The sequence below is a fragment of the Aristolochia californica genome, unplaced genomic scaffold (genome assembly GCF_029961685.1).
Source record: "Aristolochia californica isolate CCGP_79_NKW_82.1479 unplaced genomic scaffold, dmAriCali1.0.hap1 SCAF_89, whole genome shotgun sequence".
NCBI lineage: Eukaryota > Viridiplantae > Streptophyta > Magnoliopsida > Piperales > Aristolochiaceae > Aristolochia > Aristolochia californica.
In genome coordinates, this window is record NW_027182289.1 from 43,460 (window position 1) to 64,968 (window position 21,509).

Sequence of the window (21,509 nt, forward strand, 5' to 3'; positions counted from 1 at the left end):
CCACGTTCTTTTCCACATTCCTACATCAAATAAAATAGAAAATTAAAATCCAACTCACGCAAAAATCGAGATATATAAAAAATTTTGACAATGAGCGCCATTAAACAATAAAACTGAACCGAACTGCATTCATGACGGGTTAAACAAATCAAAATCATACTTTTTTTTTTTTTCCTTTTTCCTCCTGCTCTTCTACCCGAACGATTCGAACCCTTAAAAAACATAAAACAAACTGTATGTGCAAAAACGTGTTTCGCCGCCCCTAACCGCGGCCTTGTGAGGGGCAAATTAGCAGGCAGCACAGGAACGAAGGGCAAAAAAAAAAAAAGGGGTGCAACACGAGGACTTCCCAGGAGGTCACCCATCCTAGTACTACTCTCGCCCAAGCGCGCTTAACTTCGGAGTTCTGATGGGATCCGGTGCATTAGTGCTGGTATGATCGCACCCGTTTCTGTTACCCTCTCCATCCTACCAATCCCTTCCCCGGCTTCACTCTCCCCCACGTTCTTTTCCACATTCCTACATCAAATAAAATAGAAAATTAAAATCCAACTCACGCAAAAATCGAGATATATAAAAAATTTTGACAATGAGCGCCATTAAACAATAAAACTGAACCGAACTGCATTCATGACGGGTTAAACAAATCAAAATCATACTTTTTTTTTTTTTCCTTTTTCCTCCTGCTCTTCTACCCGAACGATTCGAACCCTTAAAAAACATAAAACAAACTGTATGTGCAAAAACGTGTTTCGCCGCCCCTAACCGCGGCCTTGTGAGGGGCAAATTAGCAGGCAGCACAGGAACGAAGGGCAAAAAAAAAAAAAGGGGTGCAACACGAGGACTTCCCAGGAGGTCACCCATCCTAGTACTACTCTCGCCCAAGCGCGCTTAACTTCGGAGTTCTGATGGGATCCGGTGCATTAGTGCTGGTATGATCGCACCCGTTTCTGTTACCCTCTCCATCCTACCAATCCCTTCCCCGGCTTCACTCTCCCCCACGTTCTTTTCCACATTCCTACATCAAATAAAATAGAAAATTAAAATCCAACTCACGCAAAAATCGAGATATATAAAAAATTTTGACAATGAGCGCCATTAAACAATAAAACTGAACCGAACTGCATTCATGACGGGTTAAACAAATCAAAATCATACTTTTTTTTTTTTTCCTTTTTCCTCCTGCTCTTCTACCCGAACGATTCGAACCCTTAAAAAACATAAAACAAACTGTATGTGCAAAAACGTGTTTCGCCGCCCCTAACCGCGGCCTTGTGAGGGGCAAATTAGCAGGCAGCACAGGAACGAAGGGCAAAAAAAAAAAAAGGGGTGCAACACGAGGACTTCCCAGGAGGTCACCCATCCTAGTACTACTCTCGCCCAAGCGCGCTTAACTTCGGAGTTCTGATGGGATCCGGTGCATTAGTGCTGGTATGATCGCACCCGTTTCTGTTACCCTCTCCATCCTACCAATCCCTTCCCCGGCTTCACTCTCCCCCACGTTCTTTTCCACATTCCTACATCAAATAAAATAGAAAATTAAAATCCAACTCACGCAAAAATCGAGATATATAAAAAATTTTGACAATGAGCGCCATTAAACAATAAAACTGAACCGAACTGCATTCATGACGGGTTAAACAAATCAAAATCATACTTTTTTTTTTTTTCCTTTTTCCTCCTGCTCTTCTACCCGAACGATTCGAACCCTTAAAAAACATAAAACAAACTGTATGTGCAAAAACGTGTTTCGCCGCCCCTAACCGCGGCCTTGTGAGGGGCAAATTAGCAGGCAGCACAGGAACAAAGGGCAAAAAAAAAAAAAGGGGTGCAACACGAGGACTTCCCAGGAGGTCACCCATCCTAGTACTACTCTCGCCCAAGCGCGCTTAACTTCGGAGTTCTGATGGGATCCGGTGCATTAGTGCTGGTATGATCGCACCCGTTTCTGTTACCCTCTCCATCCTACCAATCCCTTCCCCGGCTTCACTCTCCCCCACGTTCTTTTCCACATTCCTACATCAAATAAAATAGAAAATTAAAATCCAACTCACGCAAAAATCGAGATATATAAAAAATTTTGACAATGAGCGCCATTAAACAATAAAACTGAACCGAACTGCATTCATGACGGGTTAAACAAATCAAAATCATACTTTTTTTTTTTTTCCTTTTTCCTCCTGCTCTTCTACCCGAACGATTCGAACCCTTAAAAAACATAAAACAAACTGTATGTGCAAAAACGTGTTTCGCCGCCCCTAACCGCGGCCTTGTGAGGGGCAAATTAGCAGGCAGCACAGGAACGAAGGGCAAAAAAAAAAAAAGGGGTGCAACACGAGGACTTCCCAGGAGGTCACCCATCCTAGTACTACTCTCGCCCAAGCGCGCTTAACTTCGGAGTTCTGATGGGATCCGGTGCATTAGTGCTGGTATGATCGCACCCGTTTCTGTTACCCTCTCCATCCTACCAATCCCTTCCCCGGCTTCACTCTCCCCCACGTTCTTTTCCACATTCCTACATCAAATAAAATAGAAAATTAAAATCCAACTCACGCAAAAATCGAGATATATAAAAAATTTTGACAATGAGCGCCATTAAACAATAAAACTGAACCGAACTGCATTCATGACGGGTTAAACAAATCAAAATCATACTTTTTTTTTTTTTCCTTTTTCCTCCTGCTCTTCTACCCGAACGATTCGAACCCTTAAAAAACATAAAACAAACTGTATGTGCAAAAACGTGTTTCGCCGCCCCTAACCGCGGCCTTGTGAGGGGCAAATTAGCAGGCAGCACAGGAACAAAGGGCAAAAAAAAAAAAAGGGGTGCAACACGAGGACTTCCCAGGAGGTCACCCATCCTAGTACTACTCTCGCCCAAGCGCGCTTAACTTCGGAGTTCTGATGGGATCCGGTGCATTAGTGCTGGTATGATCGCACCCGTTTCTGTTACCCTCTCCATCCTACCAATCCCTTCCCCGGCTTCACTCTCCCCCACGTTCTTTTCCACATTCCTACATCAAATAAAATAGAAAATTAAAATCCAACTCACGCAAAAATCGAGATATATAAAAAATTTTGACAATGAGCGCCATTAAACAATAAAACTGAACCGAACTGCATTCATGACGGGTTAAACAAATCAAAATCATACTTTTTTTTTTTTTCCTTTTTCCTCCTGCTCTTCTACCCGAACGATTCGAACCCTTAAAAAACATAAAACAAACTGTATGTGCAAAAACGTGTTTCGCCGCCCCTAACCGCGGCCTTGTGAGGGGCAAATTAGCAGGCAGCACAGGAACAAAGGGCAAAAAAAAAAAAAGGGGTGCAACACGAGGACTTCCCAGGAGGTCACCCATCCTAGTACTACTCTCGCCCAAGCGCGCTTAACTTCGGAGTTCTGATGGGATCCGGTGCATTAGTGCTGGTATGATCGCACCCGTTTCTGTTACCCTCTCCATCCTACCAATCCCTTCCCCGGCTTCACTCTCCCCCACGTTCTTTTCCACATTCCTACATCAAATAAAATAGAAAATTAAAATCCAACTCACGCAAAAATCGAGATATATAAAAAATTTTGACAATGAGCGCCATTAAACAATAAAACTGAACCGAACTGCATTCATGACGGGTTAAACAAATCAAAATCATACTTTTTTTTTTTTTCCTTTTTCCTCCTGCTCTTCTACCCGAACGATTCGAACCCTTAAAAAACATAAAACAAACTGTATGTGCAAAAACGTGTTTCGCCGCCCCTAACCGCGGCCTTGTGAGGGGCAAATTAGCAGGCAGCACAGGAACAAAGGGCAAAAAAAAAAAAAGGGGTGCAACACGAGGACTTCCCAGGAGGTCACCCATCCTAGTACTACTCTCGCCCAAGCGCGCTTAACTTCGGAGTTCTGATGGGATCCGGTGCATTAGTGCTGGTATGATCGCACCCGTTTCTGTTACCCTCTCCATCCTACCAATCCCTTCCCCGGCTTCACTCTCCCCCACGTTCTTTTCCACATTCCTACATCAAATAAAATAGAAAATTAAAATCCAACTCACGCAAAAATCGAGATATATAAAAAATTTTGACAATGAGCGCCATTAAACAATAAAACTGAACCGAACTCGCATTCATGACGGGTTAAACAAATCAAAATCATACTTTTTTTTTTTTTCCTTTTTCCTCCTGCTCTTCTACCCGAACGATTCGAACCCTTAAAAAACATAAAACAAACTGTATGTGCAAAAACGTGTTTCGCCGCCCCTAACCGCGGCCTTGTGAGGGGCAAATTAGCAGGCAGCACAGGAACAAAGGGCAAAAAAAAAAAAAGGGGTGCAACACGAGGACTTCCCAGGAGGTCACCCATCCTAGTACTACTCTCGCCCAAGCGCGCTTAACTTCGGAGTTCTGATGGGATCCGGTGCATTAGTGCTGGTATGATCGCACCCGTTTCTGTTACCCTCTCCATCCTACCAATCCCTTCCCCGGCTTCACTCTCCCCCACGTTCTTTTCCACATTCCTACATCAAATAAAATAGAAAATTAAAATCCAACTCACGCAAAAATCGAGATATATAAAAAATTTTGACAATGAGCGCCATTAAACAATAAAACTGAACCGAACTGCATTCATGACGGGTTAAACAAATCAAAATCATACTTTTTTTTTTTTTCCTTTTTCCTCCTGCTCTTCTACCCGAACGATTCGAACCCTTAAAAAACATAAAACAAACTGTATGTGCAAAAACGTGTTTCGCCGCCCCTAACCGCGGCCTTGTGAGGGGCAAATTAGCAGGCAGCACAGGAACAAAGGGCAAAAAAAAAAAAAGGGGTGCAACACGAGGACTTCCCAGGAGGTCACCCATCCTAGTACTACTCTCGCCCAAGCGCGCTTAACTTCGGAGTTCTGATGGGATCCGGTGCATTAGTGCTGGTATGATCGCACCCGTTTCTGTTACCCTCTCCATCCTACCAATCCCTTCCCCGGCTTCACTCTCCCCCACGTTCTTTTCCACATTCCTACATCAAATAAAATAGAAAATTAAAATCCAACTCACGCAAAAATCGAGATATATAAAAAATTTTGACAATGAGCGCCATTAAACAATAAAACTGAACCGAACTGCATTCATGACGGGTTAAACAAATCAAAATCATACTTTTTTTTTTTTCCTTTTTCCTCCTGCTCTTCTACCCGAACGATTCGAACCCTTAAAAAACATAAAACAAACTGTATGTGCAAAAACGTGTTTCGCCGCCCCTAACCGCGGCCTTGTGAGGGGCAAATTAGCAGGCAGCACAGGAACAAAGGGCAAAAAAAAAAAAAGGGGTGCAACACGAGGACTTCCCAGGAGGTCACCCATCCTAGTACTACTCTCGCCCAAGCGCGCTTAACTTCGGAGTTCTGATGGGATCCGGTGCATTAGTGCTGGTATGATCGCACCCGTTTCTGTTACCCTCTCCATCCTACCAATCCCTTCCCCGGCTTCACTCTCCCCCACGTTCTTTTCCACATTCCTACATCAAATAAAATAGAAAATTAAAATCCAACTCACGCAAAAATCGAGATATATAAAAAATTTTGACAATGAGCGCCATTAAACAATAAAACTGAACCGAACTGCATTCATGACGGGTTAAACAAATCAAAATCATACTTTTTTTTTTTTTCCTTTTTCCTCCTGCTCTTCTACCCGAACGATTCGAACCCTTAAAAAACATAAAACAAACTGTATGTGCAAAAACGTGTTTCGCCGCCCCTAACCGCGGCCTTGTGAGGGGCAAATTAGCAGGCAGCACAGGAACAAAGGGCAAAAAAAAAAAAAGGGGTGCAACACGAGGACTTCCCAGGAGGTCACCCATCCTAGTACTACTCTCGCCCAAGCGCGCTTAACTTCGGAGTTCTGATGGGATCCGGTGCATTAGTGCTGGTATGATCGCACCCGTTTCTGTTACCCTCTCCATCCTACCAATCCCTTCCCCGGCTTCACTCTCCCCCACGTTCTTTTCCACATTCCTACATCAAATAAAATAGAAAATTAAAATCCAACTCACGCAAAAATCGAGATATATAAAAAATTTTGACAATGAGCGCCATTAAACAATAAAACTGAACCGAACTGCATTCATGACGGGTTAAACAAATCAAAATCATACTTTTTTTTTTTTTCCTTTTTCCTCCTGCTCTTCTACCCGAACGATTCGAACCCTTAAAAAACATAAAACAAACTGTATGTGCAAAAACGTGTTTCGCCGCCCCTAACCGCGGCCTTGTGAGGGGCAAATTAGCAGGCAGCACAGGAACAAAGGGCAAAAAAAAAAAAAGGGGTGCAACACGAGGACTTCCCAGGAGGTCACCCATCCTAGTACTACTCTCGCCCAAGCGCGCTTAACTTCGGAGTTCTGATGGGATCCGGTGCATTAGTGCTGGTATGATCGCACCCGTTTCTGTTACCCTCTCCATCCTACCAATCCCTTCCCCGGCTTCACTCTCCCCCACGTTCTTTTCCACATTCCTACATCAAATAAAATAGAAAATTAAAATCCAACTCACGCAAAAATCGAGATATATAAAAAATTTTGACAATGAGCGCCATTAAACAATAAAACTGAACCGAACTGCATTCATGACGGGTTAAACAAATCAAAATCATACTTTTTTTTTTTTTCCTTTTTCCTCCTGCTCTTCTACCCGAACGATTCGAACCCTTAAAAAACATAAAACAAACTGTATGTGCAAAAACGTGTTTCGCCGCCCCTAACCGCGGCCTTGTGAGGGGCAAATTAGCAGGCAGCACAGGAACAAAGGGCAAAAAAAAAAAAAGGGGTGCAACACGAGGACTTCCCAGGAGGTCACCCATCCTAGTACTACTCTCGCCCAAGCGCGCTTAACTTCGGAGTTCTGATGGGATCCGGTGCATTAGTGCTGGTATGATCGCACCCGTTTCTGTTACCCTCTCCATCCTACCAATCCCTTCCCCGGCTTCACTCTCCCCCACGTTCTTTTCCACATTCCTACATCAAATAAAATAGAAAATTAAAATCCAACTCACGCAAAAATCGAGATATATAAAAAATTTTGACAATGAGCGCCATTAAACAATAAAACTGAACCGAACTGCATTCATGACGGGTTAAACAAATCAAAATCATACTTTTTTTTTTTTTCCTTTTTCCTCCTGCTCTTCTACCCGAACGATTCGAACCCTTAAAAAACATAAAACAAACTGTATGTGCAAAAACGTGTTTCGCCGCCCCTAACCGCGGCCTTGTGAGGGGCAAATTAGCAGGCAGCACAGGAACAAAGGGCAAAAAAAAAAAAAGGGGTGCAACACGAGGACTTCCCAGGAGGTCACCCATCCTAGTACTACTCTCGCCCAAGCGCGCTTAACTTCGGAGTTCTGATGGGATCCGGTGCATTAGTGCTGGTATGATCGCACCCGTTTCTGTTACCCTCTCCATCCTACCAATCCCTTCCCCGGCTTCACTCTCCCCCACGTTCTTTTCCACATTCCTACATCAAATAAAATAGAAAATTAAAATCCAACTCACGCAAAAATCGAGATATATAAAAAATTTTGACAATGAGCGCCATTAAACAATAAAACTGAACCGAACTGCATTCATGACGGGTTAAACAAATCAAAATCATACTTTTTTTTTTTTTCCTTTTTCCTCCTGCTCTTCTACCCGAACGATTCGAACCCTTAAAAAACATAAAACAAACTGTATGTGCAAAAACGTGTTTCGCCGCCCCTAACCGCGGCCTTGTGAGGGGCAAATTAGCAGGCAGCACAGGAACAAAGGGCAAAAAAAAAAAAAGGGGTGCAACACGAGGACTTCCCAGGAGGTCACCCATCCTAGTACTACTCTCGCCCAAGCGCGCTTAACTTCGGAGTTCTGATGGGATCCGGTGCATTAGTGCTGGTATGATCGCACCCGTTTCTGTTACCCTCTCCATCCTACCAATCCCTTCCCCGGCTTCACTCTCCCCCACGTTCTTTTCCACATTCCTACATCAAATAAAATAGAAAATTAAAATCCAACTCACGCAAAAATCGAGATATATAAAAAATTTTGACAATGAGCGCCATTAAACAATAAAACTGAACCGAACTGCATTCATGACGGGTTAAACAAATCAAAATCATACTTTTTTTTTTTTTCCTTTTTCCTCCTGCTCTTCTACCCGAACGATTCGAACCCTTAAAAAACATAAAACAAACTGTATGTGCAAAAACGTGTTTCGCCGCCCCTAACCGCGGCCTTGTGAGGGGCAAATTAGCAGGCAGCACAGGAACAAAGGGCAAAAAAAAAAAAAGGGGTGCAACACGAGGACTTCCCAGGAGGTCACCCATCCTAGTACTACTCTCGCCCAAGCGCGCTTAACTTCGGAGTTCTGATGGGATCCGGTGCATTAGTGCTGGTATGATCGCACCCGTTTCTGTTACCCTCTCCATCCTACCAATCCCTTCCCCGGCTTCACTCTCCCCCACGTTCTTTTCCACATTCCTACATCAAATAAAATAGAAAATTAAAATCCAACTCACGCAAAAATCGAGATATATAAAAAATTTTGACAATGAGCGCCATTAAACAATAAAACTGAACCGAACTGCATTCATGACGGGTTAAACAAATCAAAATCATACTTTTTTTTTTTTTCCTTTTTCCTCCTGCTCTTCTACCCGAACGATTCGAACCCTTAAAAAACATAAAACAAACTGTATGTGCAAAAACGTGTTTCGCCGCCCCTAACCGCGGCCTTGTGAGGGGCAAATTAGCAGGCAGCACAGGAACAAAGGGCAAAAAAAAAAAAAGGGGTGCAACACGAGGACTTCCCAGGAGGTCACCCATCCTAGTACTACTCTCGCCCAAGCGCGCTTAACTTCGGAGTTCTGATGGGATCCGGTGCATTAGTGCTGGTATGATCGCACCCGTTTCTGTTACCCTCTCCATCCTACCAATCCCTTCCCCGGCTTCACTCTCCCCCACGTTCTTTTCCACATTCCTACATCAAATAAAATAGAAAATTAAAATCCAACTCACGCAAAAATCGAGATATATAAAAAATTTTGACAATGAGCGCCATTAAACAATAAAACTGAACCGAACTGCATTCATGACGGGTTAAACAAATCAAAATCATACTTTTTTTTTTTTTCCTTTTTCCTCCTGCTCTTCTACCCGAACGATTCGAACCCTTAAAAAACATAAAACAAACTGTATGTGCAAAAACGTGTTTCGCCGCCCCTAACCGCGGCCTTGTGAGGGGCAAATTAGCAGGCAGCACAGGAACAAAGGGCAAAAAAAAAAAAAGGGGTGCAACACGAGGACTTCCCAGGAGGTCACCCATCCTAGTACTACTCTCGCCCAAGCGCGCTTAACTTCGGAGTTCTGATGGGATCCGGTGCATTAGTGCTGGTATGATCGCACCCGTTTCTGTTACCCTCTCCATCCTACCAATCCCTTCCCCGGCTTCACTCTCCCCCACGTTCTTTTCCACATTCCTACATCAAATAAAATAGAAAATTAAAATCCAACTCACGCAAAAATCGAGATATATAAAAAATTTTGACAATGAGCGCCATTAAACAATAAAACTGAACCGAACTGCATTCATGACGGGTTAAACAAATCAAAATCATACTTTTTTTTTTTTTCCTTTTTCCTCCTGCTCTTCTACCCGAACGATTCGAACCCTTAAAAAACATAAAACAAACTGTATGTGCAAAAACGTGTTTCGCCGCCCCTAACCGCGGCCTTGTGAGGGGCAAATTAGCAGGCAGCACAGGAACAAAGGGCAAAAAAAAAAAAAGGGGTGCAACACGAGGACTTCCCAGGAGGTCACCCATCCTAGTACTACTCTCGCCCAAGCGCGCTTAACTTCGGAGTTCTGATGGGATCCGGTGCATTAGTGCTGGTATGATCGCACCCGTTTCTGTTACCCTCTCCATCCTACCAATCCCTTCCCCGGCTTCACTCTCCCCCACGTTCTTTTCCACATTCCTACATCAAATAAAATAGAAAATTAAAATCCAACTCACGCAAAAATCGAGATATATAAAAAATTTTGACAATGAGCGCCATTAAACAATAAAACTGAACCGAACTGCATTCATGACGGGTTAAACAAATCAAAATCATACTTTTTTTTTTTTTCCTTTTTCCTCCTGCTCTTCTACCCGAACGATTCGAACCCTTAAAAAACATAAAACAAACTGTATGTGCAAAAACGTGTTTCGCCGCCCCTAACCGCGGCCTTGTGAGGGGCAAATTAGCAGGCAGCACAGGAACAAAGGGCAAAAAAAAAAAAAGGGGTGCAACACGAGGACTTCCCAGGAGGTCACCCATCCTAGTACTACTCTCGCCCAAGCGCGCTTAACTTCGGAGTTCTGATGGGATCCGGTGCATTAGTGCTGGTATGATCGCACCCGTTTCTGTTACCCTCTCCATCCTACCAATCCCTTCCCCGGCTTCACTCTCCCCCACGTTCTTTTCCACATTCCTACATCAAATAAAATAGAAAATTAAAATCCAACTCACGCAAAAATCGAGATATATAAAAAATTTTGACAATGAGCGCCATTAAACAATAAAACTGAACCGAACTGCATTCATGACGGGTTAAACAAATCAAAATCATACTTTTTTTTTTTTTCCTTTTTCCTCCTGCTCTTCTACCCGAACGATTCGAACCCTTAAAAAACATAAAACAAACTGTATGTGCAAAAACGTGTTTCGCCGCCCCTAACCGCGGCCTTGTGAGGGGCAAATTAGCAGGCAGCACAGGAACAAAGGGCAAAAAAAAAAAAAGGGGTGCAACACGAGGACTTCCCAGGAGGTCACCCATCCTAGTACTACTCTCGCCCAAGCGCGCTTAACTTCGGAGTTCTGATGGGATCCGGTGCATTAGTGCTGGTATGATCGCACCCGTTTCTGTTACCCTCTCCATCCTACCAATCCCTTCCCCGGCTTCACTCTCCCCCACGTTCTTTTCCACATTCCTACATCAAATAAAATAGAAAATTAAAATCCAACTCACGCAAAAATCGAGATATATAAAAAATTTTGACAATGAGCGCCATTAAACAATAAAACTGAACCGAACTGCATTCATGACGGGTTAAACAAATCAAAATCATACTTTTTTTTTTTTTCCTTTTTCCTCCTGCTCTTCTACCCGAACGATTCGAACCCTTAAAAAACATAAAACAAACTGTATGTGCAAAAACGTGTTTCGCCGCCCCTAACCGCGGCCTTGTGAGGGGCAAATTAGCAGGCAGCACAGGAACAAAGGGCAAAAAAAAAAAAAGGGGTGCAACACGAGGACTTCCCAGGAGGTCACCCATCCTAGTACTACTCTCGCCCAAGCGCGCTTAACTTCGGAGTTCTGATGGGATCCGGTGCATTAGTGCTGGTATGATCGCACCCGTTTCTGTTACCCTCTCCATCCTACCAATCCCTTCCCCGGCTTCACTCTCCCCCACGTTCTTTTCCACATTCCTACATCAAATAAAATAGAAAATTAAAATCCAACTCACGCAAAAATCGAGATATATAAAAAATTTTGACAATGAGCGCCATTAAACAATAAAACTGAACCGAACTGCATTCATGACGGGTTAAACAAATCAAAATCATACTTTTTTTTTTTTTCCTTTTTCCTCCTGCTCTTCTACCCGAACGATTCGAACCCTTAAAAAACATAAAACAAACTGTATGTGCAAAAACGTGTTTCGCCGCCCCTAACCGCGGCCTTGTGAGGGGCAAATTAGCAGGCAGCACAGGAACAAAGGGCAAAAAAAAAAAAAGGGGTGCAACACGAGGACTTCCCAGGAGGTCACCCATCCTAGTACTACTCTCGCCCAAGCGCGCTTAACTTCGGAGTTCTGATGGGATCCGGTGCATTAGTGCTGGTATGATCGCACCCGTTTCTGTTACCCTCTCCATCCTACCAATCCCTTCCCCGGCTTCACTCTCCCCCACGTTCTTTTCCACATTCCTACATCAAATAAAATAGAAAATTAAAATCCAACTCACGCAAAAATCGAGATATATAAAAAATTTTGACAATGAGCGCCATTAAACAATAAAACTGAACCGAACTGCATTCATGACGGGTTAAACAAATCAAAATCATACTTTTTTTTTTTTTCCTTTTTCCTCCTGCTCTTCTACCCGAACGATTCGAACCCTTAAAAAACATAAAACAAACTGTATGTGCAAAAACGTGTTTCGCCGCCCCTAACCGCGGCCTTGTGAGGGGCAAATTAGCAGGCAGCACAGGAACAAAGGGCAAAAAAAAAAAAAGGGGTGCAACACGAGGACTTCCCAGGAGGTCACCCATCCTAGTACTACTCTCGCCCAAGCGCGCTTAACTTCGGAGTTCTGATGGGATCCGGTGCATTAGTGCTGGTATGATCGCACCCGTTTCTGTTACCCTCTCCATCCTACCAATCCCTTCCCCGGCTTCACTCTCCCCCACGTTCTTTTCCACATTCCTACATCAAATAAAATAGAAAATTAAAATCCAACTCACGCAAAAATCGAGATATATAAAAAATTTTGACAATGAGCGCCATTAAACAATAAAACTGAACCGAACTGCATTCATGACGGGTTAAACAAATCAAAATCATACTTTTTTTTTTTTTCCTTTTTCCTCCTGCTCTTCTACCCGAACGATTCGAACCCTTAAAAAACATAAAACAAACTGTATGTGCAAAAACGTGTTTCGCCGCCCCTAACCGCGGCCTTGTGAGGGGCAAATTAGCAGGCAGCACAGGAACAAAGGGCAAAAAAAAAAAAAGGGGTGCAACACGAGGACTTCCCAGGAGGTCACCCATCCTAGTACTACTCTCGCCCAAGCGCGCTTAACTTCGGAGTTCTGATGGGATCCGGTGCATTAGTGCTGGTATGATCGCACCCGTTTCTGTTACCCTCTCCATCCTACCAATCCCTTCCCCGGCTTCACTCTCCCCCACGTTCTTTTCCACATTCCTACATCAAATAAAATAGAAAATTAAAATCCAACTCACGCAAAAATCGAGATATATAAAAAATTTTGACAATGAGCGCCATTAAACAATAAAACTGAACCGAACTGCATTCATGACGGGTTAAACAAATCAAAATCATACTTTTTTTTTTTTTCCTTTTTCCTCCTGCTCTTCTACCCGAACGATTCGAACCCTTAAAAAACATAAAACAAACTGTATGTGCAAAAACGTGTTTCGCCGCCCCTAACCGCGGCCTTGTGAGGGGCAAATTAGCAGGCAGCACAGGAACAAAGGGCAAAAAAAAAAAAAGGGGTGCAACACGAGGACTTCCCAGGAGGTCACCCATCCTAGTACTACTCTCGCCCAAGCGCGCTTAACTTCGGAGTTCTGATGGGATCCGGTGCATTAGTGCTGGTATGATCGCACCCGTTTCTGTTACCCTCTCCATCCTACCAATCCCTTCCCCGGCTTCACTCTCCCCCACGTTCTTTTCCACATTCCTACATCAAATAAAATAGAAAATTAAAATCCAACTCACGCAAAAATCGAGATATATAAAAAATTTTGACAATGAGCGCCATTAAACAATAAAACTGAACCGAACTGCATTCATGACGGGTTAAACAAATCAAAATCATACTTTTTTTTTTTTTCCTTTTTCCTCCTGCTCTTCTACCCGAACGATTCGAACCCTTAAAAAACATAAAACAAACTGTATGTGCAAAAACGTGTTTCGCCGCCCCTAACCGCGGCCTTGTGAGGGGCAAATTAGCAGGCAGCACAGGAACAAAGGGCAAAAAAAAAAAAAGGGGTGCAACACGAGGACTTCCCAGGAGGTCACCCATCCTAGTACTACTCTCGCCCAAGCGCGCTTAACTTCGGAGTTCTGATGGGATCCGGTGCATTAGTGCTGGTATGATCGCACCCGTTTCTGTTACCCTCTCCATCCTACCAATCCCTTCCCCGGCTTCACTCTCCCCCACGTTCTTTTCCACATTCCTACATCAAATAAAATAGAAAATTAAAATCCAACTCACGCAAAAATCGAGATATATAAAAAATTTTGACAATGAGCGCCATTAAACAATAAAACTGAACCGAACTGCATTCATGACGGGTTAAACAAATCAAAATCATACTTTTTTTTTTTTTCCTTTTTCCTCCTGCTCTTCTACCCGAACGATTCGAACCCTTAAAAAACATAAAACAAACTGTATGTGCAAAAACGTGTTTCGCCGCCCCTAACCGCGGCCTTGTGAGGGGCAAATTAGCAGGCAGCACAGGAACAAAGGGCAAAAAAAAAAAAAGGGGTGCAACACGAGGACTTCCCAGGAGGTCACCCATCCTAGTACTACTCTCGCCCAAGCGCGCTTAACTTCGGAGTTCTGATGGGATCCGGTGCATTAGTGCTGGTATGATCGCACCCGTTTCTGTTACCCTCTCCATCCTACCAATCCCTTCCCCGGCTTCACTCTCCCCCACGTTCTTTTCCACATTCCTACATCAAATAAAATAGAAAATTAAAATCCAACTCACGCAAAAATCGAGATATATAAAAAATTTTGACAATGAGCGCCATTAAACAATAAAACTGAACCGAACTGCATTCATGACGGGTTAAACAAATCAAAATCATACTTTTTTTTTTTTTCCTTTTTCCTCCTGCTCTTCTACCCGAACGATTCGAACCCTTAAAAAACATAAAACAAACTGTATGTGCAAAAACGTGTTTCGCCGCCCCTAACCGCGGCCTTGTGAGGGGCAAATTAGCAGGCAGCACAGGAACAAAGGGCAAAAAAAAAAAAAGGGGTGCAACACGAGGACTTCCCAGGAGGTCACCCATCCTAGTACTACTCTCGCCCAAGCGCGCTTAACTTCGGAGTTCTGATGGGATCCGGTGCATTAGTGCTGGTATGATCGCACCCGTTTCTGTTACCCTCTCCATCCTACCAATCCCTTCCCCGGCTTCACTCTCCCCCACGTTCTTTTCCACATTCCTACATCAAATAAAATAGAAAATTAAAATCCAACTCACGCAAAAATCGAGATATATAAAAAATTTTGACAATGAGCGCCATTAAACAATAAAACTGAACCGAACTGCATTCATGACGGGTTAAACAAATCAAAATCATACTTTTTTTTTTTTTCCTTTTTCCTCCTGCTCTTCTACCCGAACGATTCGAACCCTTAAAAAACATAAAACAAACTGTATGTGCAAAAACGTGTTTCGCCGCCCCTAACCGCGGCCTTGTGAGGGGCAAATTAGCAGGCAGCACAGGAACAAAGGGCAAAAAAAAAAAAAGGGGTGCAACACGAGGACTTCCCAGGAGGTCACCCATCCTAGTACTACTCTCGCCCAAGCGCGCTTAACTTCGGAGTTCTGATGGGATCCGGTGCATTAGTGCTGGTATGATCGCACCCGTTTCTGTTACCCTCTCCATCCTACCAATCCCTTCCCCGGCTTCACTCTCCCCCACGTTCTTTTCCACATTCCTACATCAAATAAAATAGAAAATTAAAATCCAACTCACGCAAAAATCGAGATATATAAAAAATTTTGACAATGAGCGCCATTAAACAATAAAACTGAACCGAACTGCATTCATGACGGGTTAAACAAATCAAAATCATACTTTTTTTTTTTTTCCTTTTTCCTCCTGCTCTTCTACCCGAACGATTCGAACCCTTAAAAAACATAAAACAAACTGTATGTGCAAAAACGTGTTTCGCCGCCCCTAACCGCGGCCTTGTGAGGGGCAAATTAGCAGGCAGCACAGGAACAAAGGGCAAAAAAAAAAAAAGGGGTGCAACACGAGGACTTCCCAGGAGGTCACCCATCCTAGTACTACTCTCGCCCAAGCGCGCTTAACTTCGGAGTTCTGATGGGATCCGGTGCATTAGTGCTGGTATGATCGCACCCGTTTCTGTTACCCTCTCCATCCTACCAATCCCTTCCCCGGCTTCACTCTCCCCCACGTTCTTTTCCACATTCCTACATCAAATAAAATAGAAAATTAAAATCCAACTCACGCAAAAATCGAGATATATAAAAAATTTTGACAATGAGCGCCATTAAACAATAAAACTGAACCGAACTGCATTCATGACGGGTTAAACAAATCAAAATCATACTTTTTTTTTTTTTCCTTTTTCCTCCTGCTCTTCTACCCGAACGATTCGAACCCTTAAAAAACATAAAACAAACTGTATGTGCAAAAACGTGTTTCGCCGCCCCTAACCGCGGCCTTGTGAGGGGCAAATTAGCAGGCAGCACAGGAACAAAGGGCAAAAAAAAAAAAAGGGGTGCAACACGAGGACTTCCCAGGAGGTCACCCATCCTAGTACTACTCTCGCCCAAGCGCGCTTAACTTCGGAGTTCTGATGGGATCCGGTGCATTAGTGCTGGTATGATCGCACCCGTTTCTGTTACCCTCTCCATCCTACCAATCCCTTCCCCGGCTTCACTCTCCCCCACGTTCTTTTCCACATTCCTACATCAAATAAAATAGAAAATTAAAATCCAACTCACGCAAAAATCGAGATATATAAAAAATTTTGACAATGAGCGCCATTAAACAATAAAACTGAACCGAACTGCATTCATGACGGGTTAAACAAATCAAAATCATACTTTTTTTTTTTTTCCTTTTTCCTCCTGCTCTTCTACCCGAACGATTCGAACCCTTAAAAAACATAAAACAAACTGTATGTGCAAAAACGTGTTTCGCCGCCCCTAACCGCGGCCTTGTGAGGGGCAAATTAGCAGGCAGCACAGGAACAAAGGGCAAAAAAAAAAAAAGGGGTGCAACACGAGGACTTCCCAGGAGGTCACCCATCCTAGTACTACTCTCGCCCAAGCGCGCTTAACTTCGGAGTTCTGATGGGATCCGGTGCATTAGTGCTGGTATGATCGCACCCGTTTCTGTTACCCTCTCCATCCTACCAATCCCTTCCCCGGCTTCACTCTCCCCCACGTTCTTTTCCACATTCCTACATCAAATAAAATAGAAAATTAAAATCCAACTCACGCAAAAATCGAGATATATAAAAAATTTTGACAATGAGCGCCATTAAACAATAAAACTGAACCGAACTGCATTCATGACGGGTTAAACAAATCAAAATCATACTTTTTTTTTTTTTCCTTTTTCCTCCTGCTCTTCTACCCGAACGATTCGAACCCTTAAAAAACATAAAACAAACTGTATGTGCAAAAACGTGTTTCGCCGCCCCTAACCGCGGCCTTGTGAGGGGCAAATTAGCAGGCAGCACAGGAACAAAGGGCAAAAAAAAAAAAAGGGGTGCAACACGAGGACTTCCCAGGAGGTCACCCATCCTAGTACTACTCTCGCCCAAGCGCGCTTAACTTCGGAGTTCTGATGGGATCCGGTGCATTAGTGCTGGTATGATCGCACCCGTTTCTGTTACCCTCTCCATCCTACCAATCCCTTCCCCGGCTTCACTCTCCCCCACGTTCTTTTCCACATTCCTACATCAAATAAAATAGAAAATTAAAATCCAACTCACGCAAAAATCGAGATATATAAAAAATTTTGACAATGAGCGCCATTAAACAATAAAACTGAACCGAACTGCATTCATGACGGGTTAAACAAATCAAAATCATACTTTTTTTTTTTTTCCTTTTTCCTCCTGCTCTTCTACCCGAACGATTCGAACCCTTAAAAAACATAAAACAAACTGTATGTGCAAAAACGTGTTTCGCCGCCCCTAACCGCGGCCTTGTGAGGGGCAAATTAGCAGGCAGCACAGGAACAAAGGGCAAAAAAAAAAAAAGGGGTGCAACACGAGGACTTCCCAGGAGGTCACCCATCCTAGTACTACTCTCGCCCAAGCGCGCTTAACTTCGGAGTTCTGATGGGATCCGGTGCATTAGTGCTGGTATGATCGCACCCGTTTCTGTTACCCTCTCCATCCTACCAATCCCTTCCCCGGCTTCACTCTCCCCCACGTTCTTTTCCACATTCCTACATCAAATAAAATAGAAAATTAAAATCCAACTCACGCAAAAATCGAGATATATAAAAAATTTTGACAATGAGCGCCATTAAACAATAAAACTGAACCGAACTGCATTCATGACGGGTTAAACAAATCAAAATCATACTTTTTTTTTTTTTCCTTTTTCCTCCTGCTCTTCTACCCGAACGATTCGAACCCTTAAAAAACATAAAACAAACTGTATGTGCAAAAACGTGTTTCGCCGCCCCTAACCGCGGCCTTGTGAGGGGCAAATTAGCAGGCAGCACAGGAACAAAGGGCAAAAAAAAAAAAAGGGGTGCAACACGAGGACTTCCCAGGAGGTCACCCATCCTAGTACTACTCTCGCCCAAGCGCGCTTAACTTCGGAGTTCTGATGGGATCCGGTGCATTAGTGCTGGTATGATCGCACCCGTTTCTGTTACCCTCTCCATCCTACCAATCCCTTCCCCGGCTTCACTCTCCCCCACGTTCTTTTCCACATTCCTACATCAAATAAAATAGAAAATTAAAATCCAACTCACGCAAAAATCGAGATATATAAAAAATTTTGACAATGAGCGCCATTAAACAATAAAACTGAACCGAACTGCATTCATGACGGGTTAAACAAATCAAAATCATACTTTTTTTTTTTTTCCTTTTTCCTCCTGCTCTTCTACCCGAACGATTCGAACCCTTAAAAAACATAAAACAAACTGTATGTGCAAAAACGTGTTTCGCCGCCCCTAACCGCGGCCTTGTGAGGGGCAAATTAGCAGGCAGCACAGGAACAAAGGGCAAAAAAAAAAAAAGGGGTGCAACACGAGGACTTCCCAGGAGGTCACCCATCCTAGTACTACTCTCGCCCAAGCGCGCTTAACTTCGGAGTTCTGATGGGATCCGGTGCATTAGTGCTGGTATGATCGCACCCGTTTCTGTTACCCTCTCCATCCTACCAATCCCTTCCCCGGCTTCACTCTCCCCCACGTTCTTTTCCACATTCCTACATCAAATAAAATAGAAAATTAAAATCCAACTCACGCAAAAATCGAGATATATAAAAAATTTTGACAATGAGCGCCATTAAACAATAAAACTGAACCGAACTGCATTCATGACGGGTTAAACAAATCAAAATCATACTTTTTTTTTTTTTCCTTTTTCCTCCTGCTCTTCTACCCGAACGATTCGAACCCTTAAAAAACATAAAACAAACTGTATGTGCAAAAACGTGTTTCGCCGCCCCTAACCGCGGCCTTGTGAGGGGCAAATTAGCAGGCAGCACAGGAACAAAGGGCAAAAAAAAAAAAAGGGGTGCAACACGAGGACTTCCCAGGAGGTCACCCATCCTAGTACTACTCTCGCCCAAGCGCGCTTAACTTCGGAGTTCTGATGGGATCCGGTGCATTAGTGCTGGTATGATCGCACCCGTTTCTGTTACCCTCTCCATCCTACCAATCCCTTCCCCGGCTTCACTCTCCCCCACGTTCTTTTCCACATTCCTACATCAAATAAAATAGAAAATTAAAATCCAACTCACGCAAAAATCGAGATATAAAAAATTTTGACAATGAGCGCCATTAAACAATAAAACTGAACCGAACTGCATTCATGACGGGTTAAACAAATCAAAATCATACTTTTTTTTTTTTTCCTTTTTCCTCCTGCTCTTCTACCCGAACGATTCGAACCCTTAAAAAACATAAAACAAACTGTATGTGCAAAAACGTGTTTCGCCGCCCCTAACCGCGGCCTTGTGAGGGGCAAATTAGCAGGCAGCACAGGAACAAAGGGCAAAAAAAAAAAAAGGGGTGCAACACGAGGACTTCCCAGGAGGTCACCCATCCTAGTACTACTCTCGCCCAAGCGCGCTTAACTTCGGAGTTCTGATGGGATCCGGTGCATTAGTGCTGGTATGATCGCACCCGTTTCTGTTACCCTCTCCATCCTACCAATCCCTTCCCCGGCTTCACTCTCCCCCACGTTCTTTTCCACATTCCTACATCAAATAAAATAGAAAATTAAAATCCAACTCACGCAAAAATCGAGATATATAAAAAATTTTGACAATGAGCGCCATTAAACAATAAAACTGAACCGAACTGCATTCATGACGGGTTAAACAAATCAAAATCATACTTTTTTTTTTTTTCCTTTTTCCTCCTGCTCTTCTACCCGAACGATTCGAACCCTTAAAAAACATAAAACAAACTGTATGTGCAAAAACGTGTTTCGCCGCCCCTAACCGCGGCCTTGTGAGGGGCAAATTAGCAGGCAGCACAGGAACAAAGGGCAAAAAAAAAAAAAGGGGTGCAACACGAGGACTTCCCAGGAGGTCACCCATCCTAGTACTACTCTCGCCCAAGCGCGCTTAACTTCGGAGTTCTGATGGGATCCGGTGCATTAGTGCTGGTATGATCGCACCCGTTTCTGTTACCCTCTCCATCCTACCAATCCCTTCCCCGGCTTCACTCTCCCCCACGTTCTTTTCCACATTCCTACATCAAATAAAATAGAAAATTAAAATCCAACTCACGCAAAAATCGAGATATATAAAAAATTTTGACAATGAGCGCCATTAAACAATAAAACTGAACCGAACTGCATTCATGACGGGTTAAACAAATCAAAATCATACTTTTTTTTTTTTTCCTTTTTCCTCCTGCTCTTCTACCCGAACGATTCGAACCCTTAAAAAACATAAAACAAACTGTATGTGCAAAAACGTGTTTCGCCGCCCCTAACCGCGGCCTTGTGAGGGGCAAATTAGCAGGCAGCACAGGAACAAAGGGCAAAAAAAAAAAAAGGGGTGCAACACGAGGACTTCCCAGGAGGTCACCCATCCTAGTACTACTCTCGCCCAAGCGCGCTTAACTTCGGAGTTCTGATGGGATCCGGTGCATTAGTGCTGGTATGATCGCACCCGTTTCTGTTACCCTCTCCATCCTACCAATCCCTTCCCCGGCTTCACTCTCCCCCACGTTCTTTTCCACATTCCTACATCAAATAAAATAGAAAATTAAAATCCAACTCACGCAAAAATCGAGATATATAAAAAATTTTGACAATGAGCGCCATTAAACAATAAAACTGAACCGAACTGCATTCATGACGGGTTAAACAAATCAAAATCATACTTTTTTTTTTTTTCCTTTTTCCTCCTGCTCTTCTACCCGAACGATTCGAACCCTTAAAAAACATAAAACAAACTGTATGTGCAAAAACGTGTTTCGCCGCCCCTAACCGCGGCCTTGTGAGGGGCAAATTAGCAGGCAGCACAGGAACAAAGGGCAAAAAAAAAAAAAGGGGTGCAACACGAGGACTTCCCAGGAGGTCACCCATCCTAGTACTACTCTCGCCCAAGCGCGCTTAACTTCGGAGTTCTGATGGGATCCGGTGCATTAGTGCTGGTATGATCGCACCCGTTTCTGTTACCCTCTCCATCCTACCAATCCCTTCCCCGGCTTCACTCTCCCCCACGTTCTTTTCCACATTCCTACATCAAATAAAATAGAAAATTAAAATCCAAC

The 21,509-nt window shown here is 43.5% G+C and overlaps 43 non-coding genes across 43 annotated transcripts; all 43 read right to left on the minus strand.

The window, feature by feature from the left end:
• Positions 1-328: 328 nt before the first annotated feature.
• Positions 329-447, minus strand: LOC137939873 (5S ribosomal RNA). Its single transcript, XR_011110176.1, has one exon. It is a non-coding gene; the product is annotated as a 5S ribosomal RNA (ribosomal RNA).
• Positions 448-827: 380 nt separating this feature from the next.
• On the minus strand, positions 828-946 carry LOC137939874 (5S ribosomal RNA). Its single transcript, XR_011110177.1, has one exon. It is a non-coding gene; the product is annotated as a 5S ribosomal RNA (ribosomal RNA).
• A 380-nt stretch (positions 947-1,326) lies between these two features.
• Positions 1,327-1,445, minus strand: LOC137939875 (5S ribosomal RNA). Its single transcript, XR_011110178.1, has one exon. It is a non-coding gene; the product is annotated as a 5S ribosomal RNA (ribosomal RNA).
• Positions 1,446-1,825: 380 nt separating this feature from the next.
• Positions 1,826-1,944, minus strand: LOC137939876 (5S ribosomal RNA). Its single transcript, XR_011110179.1, has one exon. It is a non-coding gene; the product is annotated as a 5S ribosomal RNA (ribosomal RNA).
• A 380-nt stretch (positions 1,945-2,324) lies between these two features.
• LOC137939877 (5S ribosomal RNA) lies at positions 2,325-2,443 on the minus strand. The gene has a single exon (XR_011110180.1). It is a non-coding gene; the product is annotated as a 5S ribosomal RNA (ribosomal RNA).
• Positions 2,444-2,823: 380 nt separating this feature from the next.
• On the minus strand, positions 2,824-2,942 carry LOC137939878 (5S ribosomal RNA). The gene has a single exon (XR_011110181.1). It is a non-coding gene; the product is annotated as a 5S ribosomal RNA (ribosomal RNA).
• Positions 2,943-3,322: 380 nt separating this feature from the next.
• On the minus strand, positions 3,323-3,441 carry LOC137939879 (5S ribosomal RNA). Its single transcript, XR_011110182.1, has one exon. It is a non-coding gene; the product is annotated as a 5S ribosomal RNA (ribosomal RNA).
• Positions 3,442-3,821: 380 nt separating this feature from the next.
• LOC137939880 (5S ribosomal RNA) lies at positions 3,822-3,940 on the minus strand. Its single transcript, XR_011110183.1, has one exon. It is a non-coding gene; the product is annotated as a 5S ribosomal RNA (ribosomal RNA).
• A 381-nt stretch (positions 3,941-4,321) lies between these two features.
• LOC137939881 (5S ribosomal RNA) lies at positions 4,322-4,440 on the minus strand. The gene has a single exon (XR_011110184.1). It is a non-coding gene; the product is annotated as a 5S ribosomal RNA (ribosomal RNA).
• A 380-nt stretch (positions 4,441-4,820) lies between these two features.
• Positions 4,821-4,939, minus strand: LOC137939882 (5S ribosomal RNA). The gene has a single exon (XR_011110185.1). It is a non-coding gene; the product is annotated as a 5S ribosomal RNA (ribosomal RNA).
• Positions 4,940-5,318: 379 nt separating this feature from the next.
• LOC137939884 (5S ribosomal RNA) lies at positions 5,319-5,437 on the minus strand. The gene has a single exon (XR_011110187.1). It is a non-coding gene; the product is annotated as a 5S ribosomal RNA (ribosomal RNA).
• Positions 5,438-5,817: 380 nt separating this feature from the next.
• Positions 5,818-5,936, minus strand: LOC137939885 (5S ribosomal RNA). The gene has a single exon (XR_011110188.1). It is a non-coding gene; the product is annotated as a 5S ribosomal RNA (ribosomal RNA).
• A 380-nt stretch (positions 5,937-6,316) lies between these two features.
• On the minus strand, positions 6,317-6,435 carry LOC137939887 (5S ribosomal RNA). The gene has a single exon (XR_011110189.1). It is a non-coding gene; the product is annotated as a 5S ribosomal RNA (ribosomal RNA).
• A 380-nt stretch (positions 6,436-6,815) lies between these two features.
• On the minus strand, positions 6,816-6,934 carry LOC137939888 (5S ribosomal RNA). The gene has a single exon (XR_011110190.1). It is a non-coding gene; the product is annotated as a 5S ribosomal RNA (ribosomal RNA).
• A 380-nt stretch (positions 6,935-7,314) lies between these two features.
• LOC137939889 (5S ribosomal RNA) lies at positions 7,315-7,433 on the minus strand. Its single transcript, XR_011110191.1, has one exon. It is a non-coding gene; the product is annotated as a 5S ribosomal RNA (ribosomal RNA).
• Positions 7,434-7,813: 380 nt separating this feature from the next.
• Positions 7,814-7,932, minus strand: LOC137939890 (5S ribosomal RNA). The gene has a single exon (XR_011110192.1). It is a non-coding gene; the product is annotated as a 5S ribosomal RNA (ribosomal RNA).
• Positions 7,933-8,312: 380 nt separating this feature from the next.
• On the minus strand, positions 8,313-8,431 carry LOC137939891 (5S ribosomal RNA). The gene has a single exon (XR_011110193.1). It is a non-coding gene; the product is annotated as a 5S ribosomal RNA (ribosomal RNA).
• A 380-nt stretch (positions 8,432-8,811) lies between these two features.
• LOC137939892 (5S ribosomal RNA) lies at positions 8,812-8,930 on the minus strand. Its single transcript, XR_011110194.1, has one exon. It is a non-coding gene; the product is annotated as a 5S ribosomal RNA (ribosomal RNA).
• Positions 8,931-9,310: 380 nt separating this feature from the next.
• Positions 9,311-9,429, minus strand: LOC137939893 (5S ribosomal RNA). The gene has a single exon (XR_011110195.1). It is a non-coding gene; the product is annotated as a 5S ribosomal RNA (ribosomal RNA).
• A 380-nt stretch (positions 9,430-9,809) lies between these two features.
• LOC137939894 (5S ribosomal RNA) lies at positions 9,810-9,928 on the minus strand. Its single transcript, XR_011110196.1, has one exon. It is a non-coding gene; the product is annotated as a 5S ribosomal RNA (ribosomal RNA).
• A 380-nt stretch (positions 9,929-10,308) lies between these two features.
• LOC137939896 (5S ribosomal RNA) lies at positions 10,309-10,427 on the minus strand. Its single transcript, XR_011110199.1, has one exon. It is a non-coding gene; the product is annotated as a 5S ribosomal RNA (ribosomal RNA).
• Positions 10,428-10,807: 380 nt separating this feature from the next.
• On the minus strand, positions 10,808-10,926 carry LOC137939897 (5S ribosomal RNA). The gene has a single exon (XR_011110200.1). It is a non-coding gene; the product is annotated as a 5S ribosomal RNA (ribosomal RNA).
• Positions 10,927-11,306: 380 nt separating this feature from the next.
• LOC137939898 (5S ribosomal RNA) lies at positions 11,307-11,425 on the minus strand. The gene has a single exon (XR_011110201.1). It is a non-coding gene; the product is annotated as a 5S ribosomal RNA (ribosomal RNA).
• Positions 11,426-11,805: 380 nt separating this feature from the next.
• LOC137939899 (5S ribosomal RNA) lies at positions 11,806-11,924 on the minus strand. The gene has a single exon (XR_011110202.1). It is a non-coding gene; the product is annotated as a 5S ribosomal RNA (ribosomal RNA).
• Positions 11,925-12,304: 380 nt separating this feature from the next.
• Positions 12,305-12,423, minus strand: LOC137939900 (5S ribosomal RNA). Its single transcript, XR_011110203.1, has one exon. It is a non-coding gene; the product is annotated as a 5S ribosomal RNA (ribosomal RNA).
• Positions 12,424-12,803: 380 nt separating this feature from the next.
• On the minus strand, positions 12,804-12,922 carry LOC137939901 (5S ribosomal RNA). Its single transcript, XR_011110204.1, has one exon. It is a non-coding gene; the product is annotated as a 5S ribosomal RNA (ribosomal RNA).
• Positions 12,923-13,302: 380 nt separating this feature from the next.
• LOC137939902 (5S ribosomal RNA) lies at positions 13,303-13,421 on the minus strand. The gene has a single exon (XR_011110205.1). It is a non-coding gene; the product is annotated as a 5S ribosomal RNA (ribosomal RNA).
• Positions 13,422-13,801: 380 nt separating this feature from the next.
• Positions 13,802-13,920, minus strand: LOC137939903 (5S ribosomal RNA). The gene has a single exon (XR_011110206.1). It is a non-coding gene; the product is annotated as a 5S ribosomal RNA (ribosomal RNA).
• Positions 13,921-14,300: 380 nt separating this feature from the next.
• On the minus strand, positions 14,301-14,419 carry LOC137939904 (5S ribosomal RNA). The gene has a single exon (XR_011110207.1). It is a non-coding gene; the product is annotated as a 5S ribosomal RNA (ribosomal RNA).
• A 380-nt stretch (positions 14,420-14,799) lies between these two features.
• On the minus strand, positions 14,800-14,918 carry LOC137939905 (5S ribosomal RNA). Its single transcript, XR_011110208.1, has one exon. It is a non-coding gene; the product is annotated as a 5S ribosomal RNA (ribosomal RNA).
• Positions 14,919-15,298: 380 nt separating this feature from the next.
• LOC137939907 (5S ribosomal RNA) lies at positions 15,299-15,417 on the minus strand. The gene has a single exon (XR_011110210.1). It is a non-coding gene; the product is annotated as a 5S ribosomal RNA (ribosomal RNA).
• A 380-nt stretch (positions 15,418-15,797) lies between these two features.
• On the minus strand, positions 15,798-15,916 carry LOC137939908 (5S ribosomal RNA). The gene has a single exon (XR_011110211.1). It is a non-coding gene; the product is annotated as a 5S ribosomal RNA (ribosomal RNA).
• A 380-nt stretch (positions 15,917-16,296) lies between these two features.
• LOC137939909 (5S ribosomal RNA) lies at positions 16,297-16,415 on the minus strand. Its single transcript, XR_011110212.1, has one exon. It is a non-coding gene; the product is annotated as a 5S ribosomal RNA (ribosomal RNA).
• Positions 16,416-16,795: 380 nt separating this feature from the next.
• On the minus strand, positions 16,796-16,914 carry LOC137939910 (5S ribosomal RNA). The gene has a single exon (XR_011110213.1). It is a non-coding gene; the product is annotated as a 5S ribosomal RNA (ribosomal RNA).
• Positions 16,915-17,294: 380 nt separating this feature from the next.
• Positions 17,295-17,413, minus strand: LOC137939911 (5S ribosomal RNA). Its single transcript, XR_011110214.1, has one exon. It is a non-coding gene; the product is annotated as a 5S ribosomal RNA (ribosomal RNA).
• A 380-nt stretch (positions 17,414-17,793) lies between these two features.
• LOC137939912 (5S ribosomal RNA) lies at positions 17,794-17,912 on the minus strand. The gene has a single exon (XR_011110215.1). It is a non-coding gene; the product is annotated as a 5S ribosomal RNA (ribosomal RNA).
• A 380-nt stretch (positions 17,913-18,292) lies between these two features.
• LOC137939913 (5S ribosomal RNA) lies at positions 18,293-18,411 on the minus strand. The gene has a single exon (XR_011110216.1). It is a non-coding gene; the product is annotated as a 5S ribosomal RNA (ribosomal RNA).
• A 380-nt stretch (positions 18,412-18,791) lies between these two features.
• On the minus strand, positions 18,792-18,910 carry LOC137939914 (5S ribosomal RNA). Its single transcript, XR_011110217.1, has one exon. It is a non-coding gene; the product is annotated as a 5S ribosomal RNA (ribosomal RNA).
• Positions 18,911-19,290: 380 nt separating this feature from the next.
• Positions 19,291-19,409, minus strand: LOC137939915 (5S ribosomal RNA). Its single transcript, XR_011110218.1, has one exon. It is a non-coding gene; the product is annotated as a 5S ribosomal RNA (ribosomal RNA).
• Positions 19,410-19,787: 378 nt separating this feature from the next.
• LOC137939916 (5S ribosomal RNA) lies at positions 19,788-19,906 on the minus strand. Its single transcript, XR_011110219.1, has one exon. It is a non-coding gene; the product is annotated as a 5S ribosomal RNA (ribosomal RNA).
• A 380-nt stretch (positions 19,907-20,286) lies between these two features.
• Positions 20,287-20,405, minus strand: LOC137939918 (5S ribosomal RNA). Its single transcript, XR_011110221.1, has one exon. It is a non-coding gene; the product is annotated as a 5S ribosomal RNA (ribosomal RNA).
• Positions 20,406-20,785: 380 nt separating this feature from the next.
• Positions 20,786-20,904, minus strand: LOC137939919 (5S ribosomal RNA). The gene has a single exon (XR_011110222.1). It is a non-coding gene; the product is annotated as a 5S ribosomal RNA (ribosomal RNA).
• A 380-nt stretch (positions 20,905-21,284) lies between these two features.
• On the minus strand, positions 21,285-21,403 carry LOC137939920 (5S ribosomal RNA). Its single transcript, XR_011110223.1, has one exon. It is a non-coding gene; the product is annotated as a 5S ribosomal RNA (ribosomal RNA).
• Between the last annotated feature and the right edge of the window lie 106 nt (positions 21,404-21,509).